The sequence below is a fragment of the Pteropus medius genome, unplaced genomic scaffold (genome assembly GCF_902729225.1).
Source record: "Pteropus medius unplaced genomic scaffold, Ma_sr-lr_union100, whole genome shotgun sequence".
Classification (NCBI taxonomy): domain Eukaryota; kingdom Metazoa; phylum Chordata; class Mammalia; order Chiroptera; family Pteropodidae; genus Pteropus; species Pteropus medius.
The window spans coordinates 8,410,104-8,422,236 of NW_024350325.1; the positions used below are offsets into that span (position 1 = coordinate 8,410,104).

Genomic DNA, 12,133 nt, shown 5'->3' on the forward strand with positions numbered 1-12,133 from the left:
TCTCCTCAGGCTCCTCTTGGCTGTGATAGTCTCAGACTTTCCTCGTTTTTGATGACTTTGACAGTTTTGAGAAGTACTATTCAGGTATTTTGTAGAATGGTCTTCTATTGGGATTTACCTGATGTTTTTCTCATAATTAGACTAGGGTTATAGGTTTCAAGGAATAAGATCACAGATACAAAATGATATTTTCATCATATCATATCAAGTGTAGATACTACCAAAATAATTTTGACTATTAATGTTCTCCTTGGTCTTTTGGCTGAAGTGGTGTTTGTTAGATTTCTCCGCAGTAAAGTCACTCTTCCCCCACCCCCACCCCATTTATACTGTACTCTTTGGAAGAAAGTCATTCACAGCCTCCCCTTAAGGAGGGGAATAATGTTCCATGTTCTTAAGGTGGAGAACCTACATAAATTATCTGGAATTCTGCATACGAGATTTGTCTGTTCTCTCCTTTCTATTTACTCAATCACATGTCCTTTTAGTCTTTATCAAATAACATAAAAACAATATTACATATTATCCACAAGCTTTTAGCCGTCTGTTGGAAGGTGGGCATCCTCAGTGGTCTGCATGGTCTAGATCCCCAGAGACAGCCCTGTGGTTGGGGCATGGAGAACAAAGAGGCTTTACTTGCAGGAAGTTGACTCTAAGACAAATTTCAGTGAAGAACATTCTAAGAAAAAGGACACTTTTCAAAAGAAAATGAGTTTCAAATATCTAAACTGAAAACTAATGATGAGAAAAGTTAGGATGGAGATCTGAACCCACATAACCCAAAAAGGTAAGTATCATCATCATCATCATCATCATCTTTATGAATTATTTCATTTAATCTCTACGAAGTAGGTACCATTATTTCTTTCATTTTACAGATGAGACTGAAGCCCAGAGAGACATGACTTTCTCGTTTCCTGAAAAAATAGAATCCAAATTAAGGCCAAGAGCTAATGCTCTTAGGAAGTACAATTACAAGGCAGCAAGAGTGAAGGGGAATGGAAGTGAGGCAGGGAAGGTTGGGAGCAAATGCAAGGTGATGTGTTACCACACTGGCTACCACTTTACTCTGAGCCATGAGGTGACCCAACCAGTATTGCAGCAGGAACAGCTGCTTGGCCTCATGGAATAGCTCTACACTGGCTACATGGAATATCACACAGTGGAACAGTCCACTGGAAAGGAAAGAGGAGAGGGAGTTTGCTGCCAGCTCTTCTCTGTCTTTCTCTTACTAGCTCAAGTTTGCCCCATGGGGAGTCAATAAGCCCACATTTCTGGGGCCTGTCACCTGGCCTTGTTGGCAGCCGCTGGGGAAGCTAGATCCTGTGCCCTGTGAGTTGGCACTTCATTTGAGTCTGGAAATGGTGGGAGAAACCGTTAACTTCAGGTATGTAGCAGGTGGTAAATCTGTGTGGGCTACACACAGTTGCTGAAGCAGCTGAAGACACCAGTGAGGCTGAGAGATGAGGCTGATGCATATGAACAGCACGTGGTGAGCGGTGATCTAAATCCAGACAACTTGGCTCCAGGACTGAGGCACTAGAGATCAATATGCTACAGACCTCTGAAAGGCCTTCAGGTGTTTTCATTTTATGGTTAGGTGCATATAGGACCACTCTTTCTCCTCTTGGTGTTCAAGTCTTATATGACAATACCCCCTCTGTTGTCTTCCTCGTGAAATTCTATGCATTTCTCAAGTCCTATTTGGATAACAAATTATTCAAATCTCAATCACTCCTTCCTCTAAATTGTTTTTGTGCCTTGTACATATTTCTGTTATTGCATATGTGGTATTTAGTGGTACATACCTGTCATACCAGGCTGTATGTTGACTGAAGGCAGGACCTTGCTGTGTTTTCACATACCATAGTCCAGGTCTGCCTAGAGAAGACATTCGATAAATGTCTGTTAGACTGAATGATACACATTTTTACACCTGAGTAGGCGCTTTGATTTTTAATTTTAAAATTTTAGAATTTTAAAATTAAAAATTTTAATTTTAGAATTAAAATTAGTGTATCATTCACTGAGTGTGGGCTGTATGGGAATTCCCCTATTATTAATACTGAACATTTGTATGGTACGTTTGTCACAATTAATGAGCCAATACTGATACATTATTATTAACTACTTGTTATGTATAATTTCCCAGGGCTGAGAGACCAGAGAAAGAGGCTGACCACTCCAGCATTATATCACAAGTTTATTAAGGGAACTTACATACAAGGTGTGTCTTGGGTGATGGCAAGAAGCCATAAATATCCTCAGTGCCACGTGGCAGGCACTAAGGGGTTATATAGGATAAGGCAGGATGGGTGGGGTACTATAATGTGGCCCACCCCAGATAAGAAGAAAATGTCTTATGCCTAGGATAGGACAAGAGACTATTTCAGGAACGAGCACATCTGGGGCAGAGGGGAGGGGTCGGACAGTCTCTGAAGGGGTCAATGGGAAGCAATTTCTGTTCTGAGCCAGATCTAGCTGGAGTCGAGCAGGAGTCGAGCAGCGATCTGGTAGGATCAGGCAACTGTCACATCATGGAGCAGCCTCTCCTCCATAACACTATACTCAGATTTTCTTTGTTTGTAACAAATGTCCTTTTTTTCTGTTCCAGGATCCCACATCCCATTTAGTGGTCTCCTTAGGCTACTTTCGGCTGTGACAATTTCTCAAACTTTCCTTGTATTGAAGGAAACCTTGACAGTTTTAAGAACGTTGGTCAGCTGTTTTGTAGAATATCTCTCCAAGTGTGATTTGTCTGATGTTTTTCTTCTGATTTGACTGGGGCTATGAAGATGGGATGAAGATGGTAGAGACAAAGTGCTATTCTTATCACATCATATCAAGGGTGTACACTACCAATATGACTCATCACTATGGATGTTGACTGTGATCACCTGGCTGAGGTAGCGTTTGTCAGGTTTCTCCACTCTAACGTTACGATTTTCCCTTTTCCACACTGTACCCCTTGGAAGAAAGGCAATATGTGCAGCCCACATTCAAGCAGTGCAGAGTTACGCTCTACCTCTTGGAGGGCTGAGTATCTGCATAAATTATTTAGAATTTTTCTCAGAGATTTGTCTATCTTCTCCCATTTATTTATTCATTCATTCTTTCATTCATTCATTCACTCTTTCAATCATTTATTTATATCAGTCTAGACTCCTGGATTTTTATTTCATACTTTGAATTATACTCCAGTACTGCTTTATTTATTTTGTTGCTCAAATGTTCCACCTTTGACCATTGAAGGCTCCTTTATTTGGTTCCTTTTGTCTATTTCACATACCGTCATCATTGTACAGAGTTTTATTTTGTTTTGTTTTGTTTCGCTTTGCTTTGCTTTGCTTGTTTGTTTTAGCACGTCTTTACTGTCTACCTGTTCAGACACTCCAGGCTCATCTTCTATATCTCATGCGCTAGTCCTAGAATCAGCTATTTCTCCAAGGAGCCCTAGTTCCTTTTATTGAAGAATAGCATTATAAACCAAGATCTGGGCACTCAGTGTGCTCAGCGCTACTGGAGTGTTGCTGCTTCTAAGCCTTCTCAGCAGGCAGAGCAATGAAATATGTAGGTGCATACTAATTAGGAAGATTCTTTTATAAAGCAGGGGTCCCCAATCCCCAGGCCACAGACTGGTACCTGTCCATGTGGCTTGCACAGCAGGAGGTGAGCGGTGGGCGAGTGAGAGAAGCTTTATCTGTGTTTGCAGTCGCTCCCCAGCACCAGCATCACCGCCTCAGCTCCACCTCAGATCATCAGGCATTAGATTCTCATAGGAGTGCAAACCCTACTGTGAACTGCACATGTGAGGGATCTAGGTTGCATGCTCCTATGAGAATCTAATGCCTGGTGATCTGAGGTGGAGCTGAGATGGTGATGCTAGTGTTGGGGAGCAGCTCCAAATGCAGGTTGACATGTGCAGAGAGGTTTGACTGCACAGAGACCATAATAAATGAATTGCTTGCAGACTCATATAAAAACCCTCTTAGTGAGTGACAACAAACAATTAAGCTGCATCTGGTGGCAGGCTTTATAGTGGCAAATGAGTTGATATACTTCAATTGAACAGCTGTATCTGGTGGCATCTGATTCTGCATTATGGTGAGTTATATAATAATTTCATTATATATTACAATGTAATAATAATAGAAATAAAGTGCACAATAAATGTAATGTGCTTGAATCATCCCAAAACCATCCACCCCTATCCCCAGTCTGTGGAAAAATTATCTTTTACGAAACCAGTCCCTGGTGCCAAAAAGGTTGGGCATCACTGTTATAAATAACATTTTAAAAAATTGGAGCATTTAGACTTCTCTGGCTATTCAGCCTCAGTCTCCTTTTGCTTTCTATTCCCCTGACTGTTCCTTTGTGCCAGTCCAGACCAGTTTGTCCTGCATTCCTTCCTTGCCCTGCCCCTGTCTCTACCACCTGCTGCAGTGACCTGATCTCTAAAGGCTGCATTTTTTAGACTCCCATATCAGCTGGCTTCTGGCTGGGTTCTGCCAGAAGCAGGCAGAGGTGAGCACCTTCAGCAGCAGAGCTGTCTCTTCTGTGGTTTCCTACCAGACAGGCTCACGGTGGTTCTTCTGTCTTCCAGGCTCTGCTGACACCACCTCTGTCCTTTCTCCCTCCTGCCTAATAGGTATCAGTGACTTTTGATTGTGGTCTCCCTGCCCCCTGGTGGGCTTCTCGGGTTCTTCTACCACACATGTAACCATTTCTCTGAATACATTCCTTCTGTTTAAAATACTCAGTGCTCTCTACTTCACTGGTTGGACCCTGAGACAAGATTTGCGCATAGGTAATTTATTTAAGTGACCCCAAGGAATGGGAATGGAGTCTGGGCAAAGTAGAAAGGAGAGAGAATAAATCCAAGGCTGTATTATCAAATCAGTTGTTGCTGTGGGCAACTGGGACTTGATCCTGCTGGGGATTCTGAGTTGCTGGGAGGAATGAACCTCAAAATTGTTCACTCTGCCCTCAACTGCTCAAAGGTTGCCCAAAGGTGGGTAACTCCCTAGTACTTCTCTTCATTTTCACATATGTCAGAATTGCTCAATGGATGCTACAGGTGTGCCATAGGTGGTAGCAGAGAAGTCCCTACCTCCATCCCAATAGAAAGCTAGAAATTCAAAAGGCTGCTCAGGGGAGGGTATGATTGGGTATACCTGCCTACCTGGTTGCCATAGAAATGACTATAGTTCTTTAAAAAAAAAAATGGGCCAGGCGGAAATGAAGCAAGCACAGAAATGTCTGATACATTGATATACCTTCACTGCTATTCCTCATGGCTCTGTTCTAGGTCCTTTTCCTCTCCTTTGTCAAGCCTCCTGAGCAGTCTTACACAAACTACACTGATGTGGAAGAATCAGAGTTTGATCTGTTCTTTGAAAATAATCTATAAGAACCACTGACTTTACTTGTGGAAATTCCCTTTTCAGGAAAGAAAGGCATTCAGATATTTTCCCCGACTAATTAAGGAAACGCTTGTACATCTAAAACTGACTGGATTTTATTAACCAATGGCACCATAAAAAAATTTTTTTTTAAATAAAATAGCAAAAAAAAAAAAAACCGGTTTACACTGGTTGAATTATTTATAACCAAATTAGTGAGGTTATACTCAGCTGGTATTTATGACAAAGCTAGTGAGCAAATTTAACATTCTAGAAAAACCAGAAAGGTGATAACTTTAAGTGAAAAAACACAAACTTTATCAAAAGCATTTTTATAAATGCAATTTTCTCTAACAAATGTGCATAGTTTCAAGATTACAACAGTCCTCTGAAGAGAATTATTGAGATTAAACTCTGACTCTGACATGGGCGCTCTTTTAAGTAATCAGACATTTAAGTACATGATGGCTAGGTACAGAATGAATACATATTTAACTTAAATATGGCAAGTAGTACATAAATATTCACTAGTGTTCTCCCTTATCACTCTAAACAGAGTAATTACTTTGCATTCTCAAAACAATTGTGTTCATCTTTTTTTTTCACTCAAAAATTCTCATTAAGTGCCACTGAAACTTGTGGCATAAGATTCAACAATGGGGAGAGGATTCTGGGAATACGATAAAGTAGGAATCACCAGGAATCTGTCTCCCCACCTAGACAACAATTAAACTGGTGGAATCTGTGTGATGTGGCTATTTTAGAACTCTGAAATCTATTGAAGGTTTGTAACTTCCAGGGGAAGTCTTGGGCAGTAATTGCAGTTAATTTTTGTCAATTTCAGCTCTTAGCACAGCAGCAGCTACCCACTTCCCACCCCTCAAAATCATGGGTAAGCACCTGTGCGCATGTTCCTGAAACAACTTGAACATAGCCTGTGGGAGCCAAGGTGGGCAAAAAGGACCCTGTTTTCCAAATATCAGGGATCTGTGCTCTGATCACTGATTGCTGCTTCTGATCACAGAGGTACAAACAGAGGCAGGTGGCATTGTTATTGACCTCTCCCCATTATTGCAAGCCCCATCCCTTCCAGCTGAAGTGACTTCTCAGGGTTTAAAGGGTGCGCACTTTTTCTTACCATCTCTTCTTTTTTCTCTTTTTGGGAACCAGACATTAAAGACTAGGACTTTCGAAAGCAATTGCATATATAGTAAGTGACCACACAAGCTCAGGGTCAGAAGTGACCTAAGAAGTCCTTAAGTTTATGCCTCAGGCTGATCCTTGGCACATAGACAGCCTACAACAACAACAAACAAATAAATAATAAAGAAAAACAATAACACAAAATAGCAAAATCTGGGGAAGGGTGAAAATATGATTTCTAGAGATACCACATTATCAGATTCAAATGTACAGTTACAAAAAATTTATAAGGCATACAAAGAAATAGAAAAGTTTGGCTCATACAAAAGGGGGACAAATCAATAGAAACGATCCCTGAAAAAGGCCTGATGGCAGGCTTACTAGACAAAGGCTTTAAAACAATTGTCTTAAAGATGTTCGAATAACTTAAAAAAGATGTAAAAGAAGTTGAGAAAAAGACATGTGAACAAAATAGAAATATCAATAAAGAGATAGAAAACCTTTTAATAAAGAATGGAAAGAAAAGAAAGTCTGGAGCTGAAAGTACAATAACTGAAAAAAATTCACTAGAGGGATTCAAATAGAGATTTAACTAGGCAGAAGAATCAGCAAACTTGGACAGAGGAAAATAGAAATTACTGAGTCTGAGGAATACATAGAAAAAGGTTAAAGAAAGGCAAACAGAGCCTAAGGGATCTGTGGCACACCATAAAACAGACCAACATATGCATTGTGGGAGTCCTAGAAGAAGGAGAGGGAGAGAAGGACGAGTGCAGAGAGAATATTTGAAAACTTCCAAAATTTGATGAAAGACATGAATATAAACATGAAAGAAGCTAAATGAATTCCAAATAAGATGCACTCAAAGAGACCTACACCAAGACACAGAATCAAACTTTCAAAAACAAAGACAAAGAATCTTGAAAGCAGCAAGAGAAAAGTGACTTCTCACATCTTTATTAAGCTTATGAGCAGATTTCTCATCAGAAACTTTGGAAGCCAGAAGACAATGGGCCAATATATTCAAAGTGCTAAAGCAAACAAACAAAAATGCCACCTGTCAACCCAGAATCCTATATCCAGCAAACTGTCTTTAAAATGTGAGGAAGAAATTAAGAGTTTGTTACTACTGGATTTGCCCTATAAGAGATGCTCAAAGGGATCTTGCAGAATAAAATGAAAGAACACTAAGTAGTAACTTAAAACTATATGAAGAAATAAAGACCTCAATAAAGGTAACTATGTGGGCAATTATCAAAGGTAGCATTATTGTAAACAATAGTTTTTAACTCTACTTTGTGTATTCTATGTGATTTAAGAAACTAATACATTAAGAAAATAATTATTAGTCTAAAAGCCAGCATTATTATAATTTTGATTTGTAATTCTATACTTCGTTTTCTACATAATTTAATAGACTAATTTTTTTAAAAGAATTATTAGTTTATGTATTGGGGCAGAGAATGTATGAAGATATGATTTTGTGACATCAACAACCAAAAGGGAGCTGTAAAAGAGCAGAGTTTTTTATGTTATTGAAATTAAACTGATGTAAATTCAAATTAGTTTTATAACTTTAGGATGTTGAATGTAATCTCCACGGTAACTACAAAGAAAATAGCTAAAGAATATACCCAAAAGGAAATAAAGAATTTAAATGTTTCAGTACAAAAAAACTAAACACCAAAGAAGACAGTAATGCAGGAAATGAGGGCCAAAAAGCTATAAGTCATATAGAAAGCAAATAGCAAAAAGAGAAAAATAAGGTGCTTTTTATCAGTAATTACTTCAAATACAAATGAATTAAACTCCAATCAAAATTCAGAGATTTGCAGAATGGATTTTAAACGTGATCCAACTGTATGTTGTCCACAAGAGGTTCACTTTAGATCCAAAGATACAAATAGGTTGAAAGTGACAGGATGGAAAAAGATATTCCATGCAAATAATAACCAAAAAGAGAGCAGGAGTGTCTATACTAATAGCAGACAAAATAGAATTTAAATTTAAAAGTTTAAAAGAGGCAAAAAGGGCATTTCGTAGTAATGAAAGTTTCAATACAGTGAGAAGAGCTCACAGTTATAAACATTTACAACCTAATGACAGTCCATAAAATATATGAAGTAAAAACTGAAAAGAGAAATAGATAATTTTCCAATAATAGTTAAAGACTTCAGTACTCCACTCTCAAGAATGGATGGAACAACCAGAAAGAAGATAAATAAGGAAAGAGAGGACTTAAAAAACACAATAAATAAACTAGGATGAACAGACATATACAGAATACTTTACCTAATAACAACAGCATATACATTCTTCTTAACTGCACATGGGACATTTTTCAGGATAGATCATGTGTTAAGCCACAGATTAAGTCTCAAGATATTTTAAAAGATAGATATCACACAAAGTATCTTCTCTGACCACAACGGGATGGCATTAGAAATCAATAGCAGAGGGAAAATTGAAAAATTCAGAAAACAACATATTTTAAATAACCAATGGATCAAAAAGAAATCATAAGGAAAATTATAAAACACTTAGAGATGAAAGAATCTTAAAACATCTCAAATCTTATGGGACACAGCCAAAGCAGTGATAAAGGGGGAAATTATAGCTATAAATACTTACTTTGAAAATCAAGAAAGACCTCAAATTAATGATCCAACTTTACAACTTAAGATACTAGCAAAAGAACAAACTAAACCCAAAGCTAGCGTCATTTTTCTTTTTGTCATCCTTGGGCAACATAACAAAGTTCCAAGAGCAGTTGCTACCAATGCAGCCTCACTAGGATGTTGGACAAAAAGTGAAGTAGAAAATCTTAATAAACATATAATGGTAAGAAGATTGAATCAGTAATCAAAAATTTCCTGACAAAGAAAAGCTCCAAACTTAATGTCTTCACCAATGAATTCTACCATTTAAAGATGAACTAACACGATCCTTCTCAAACTTCTCAAAAAAAATTGAAAGATGGGAACAATTTTCTAGCTTATTGTATGAGGCCAGTATTATCCTGATACTAAAGCCAAAGATACTAAAGAAAACCACAGACTAGTATCCCTTATGAACATCGATGCAAAAAATCCTCAATAAAATACTAGCGAACCAAATTCAGCAGCATATTAAAACGATTGTACACAACCAAGTGGGATTTATTCCTGGAATGCAAGGATGGTTCAACATATGAAAATTGACCAAAACAATATACCATATTAATAGAATGAAGGACGAAAATGACATAATCATTTCTGTTGATACAGAAGAAGCATTTGGCAAAATTCAACACCCTTTCATGATAAAAACACTCCAAAAACTAGCAATAGAAGGAAACTTTATCAACAAAATAAAATACACATATGAAAAACCAACAGAAAACATACTTGATTGTGAGAGACTGAAATTTTACCCCTAATAGGAACAAGGCAAGGATGCCTGCTTTCATCATTTCTATTCAACTGAGTTCTTAAAGTTCTAGCCAGTACAATAAGGCAAGAAAAAAAAGAAATAAAAGGCATCCAAATTGGCAGAGAAGATATAAAAATATCTTGTTCACATATGATTTATTTTTATATGTAGAAAAACCTTAAAGATTCCCCCCAAATTTGTTGGAATTAACAAATAAATGTAGTAAAATAGCATGATACAAACAACACACAAAAAACAGTTGCATTTCTGTTCACTAACAATGGACAATCTGAAAAGAAAATTAAGAAAACAATTTCATTTACAATAGCACCCAAAAGAACAAAATACTCAAGAATTAACCATGGAGGTGAAAGACTTGTATCATGAAAACTACAAACATTGCCAAAAGAATTAAGACATGGAAAAATGGAAAGAGATTCCATGTTCATGGAGTAGAAGATTTAATATTTTTAAGATGCTAATATTACCCCAAATTATGTACAAATCTAATGATATCCCTATCAATATCCCAGTCGCATTTTTTTTCCAGTCATATATCTGATAAGGAATTAATATCCAGAGTATACAGAAAATTCCTAAAACTCAACAACAAAAAAACAAACAACTCAATTAAAAAATAAGCAAAGGATGTAAATAGACATTTCTCCCAAGAAGATATACGAATAGCCAATAAGTACATGAAAAGATGCTCAGTATCATTAAGGACACGCAAATCAAAACTACAATGTGTCTGTGGCCATGCCACCCTGAACGCGCCTGATCTCATCTAATCTCAGAAGCTAAGCAGAGTCAGGCCTGGTTAGTACTTGGATGGGTGGCCACCTAGGAATACTGAGTGCTGTAGATTTAAAAAAAAAAAAACCCACAATGAGACGTCCCTTTTCTCCACCTCCTTGTCAACACTTGTTGATTGCTGATTTATTAATAATAGTCATTCTGACTGGTGTGAGGTGATATCTCATTGTGGTTTTGATTTGCATTTTCCTAATATTAGTAATGTTGAGCCTCTTTTCATTTGTCTGTTGGCTATCTATATGTCTTCTTTGGAGAAATGTCTGCTGAGGTACTTTGCCCTTTTTTTTAATGGATGTAGTAAATGCCACTTTTTAAAAATATTTTATTTTATTTTATTATTAGTTTCAAGTATACGGTACATTGGTTAGACATTTATATAGTTTATGAAACGATCCCCCTGATTATGCTATCTTCCCTTCGGCTGTATGCATAGACATTATACTACTGCTGACTGCATTTCCTATGCCGTGCTTCCCATCCCTGTGACTATCAACTAATTTGTACTTCTTTAAACTTTCACCATTTTCTCAGGCCCACCAACCCCTTCCCCTCTGGCCTTCACCAGATTGTCCTCTATATTTGTGAGTCTGTTTTTAATTAGTTTGTTCTTTTTGTTCCTTAGATTCCGCATATAAGTGAAATCATATGGTATTTATCTTTCTTTGTCTGACTTATTTCACTCAGCATAATGACCTCTAGGTCCATCCATGTTGTTACAAATGGTAGGATTTCATTTTTTATGGCTGAGTAATATTCCATTGTATATATAAACCAGACCTTCTTTATCCAATTGTCTGTTGATGAGCATCTAGGTTGCATCCATATCTTAGCTATTATAAATAGTGCTGCCATGAACATAGGGATGCAGAGATCTTTATAAATTATTGTTTTGGTTTTCTTTGGATAAATACCCAGGAATGCAATTGCTGGGCAAAAGGTAAATTCGTTTTTATGTTTTTTTGAGGAACCTCTAGACTGTTTCCCATAGTGGCTGTACCAATTTGCAATCCCATCAACTGCGTATGAGGGTTCCCTTTTCTCCACATCCTCACCAATATTTGTTATTCTTTGATTTATTGATGAGAGCCATTCTGACAGGTGTCAAGTGATATCTCATTGCAATTTTAATTTGCATTTCTCTGAAGATTAGTGTCCTTGAACATCTTTTCATATGTCTATTGGCCATCTGTATGTTCTCTTTGGAGAAACATCTGTTCTGGTCTTCTGTCCATTTTCTAATTGGATTGTTTTTTTGTGTGTGTGTCATATGAGTTCCTTATACATTTTTGATATTAATCCCTTGTCAGGTGTATCATAAGTGAACATCTTCTCCCATTCAGTAGATTGTCTTCCATTTTGTT

The 12,133-nt window shown here is 37.4% G+C and overlaps 1 pseudogene; it reads left to right on the forward strand.

Moving 5' to 3' along the window:
- Positions 1–10,705: 10,705 nt before the first annotated feature.
- LOC120583954 (uncharacterized) lies at positions 10,706–10,824 on the forward strand (annotated as a pseudogene).
- The last annotated feature ends 1,309 nt before the right edge of the window (positions 10,825–12,133 follow it).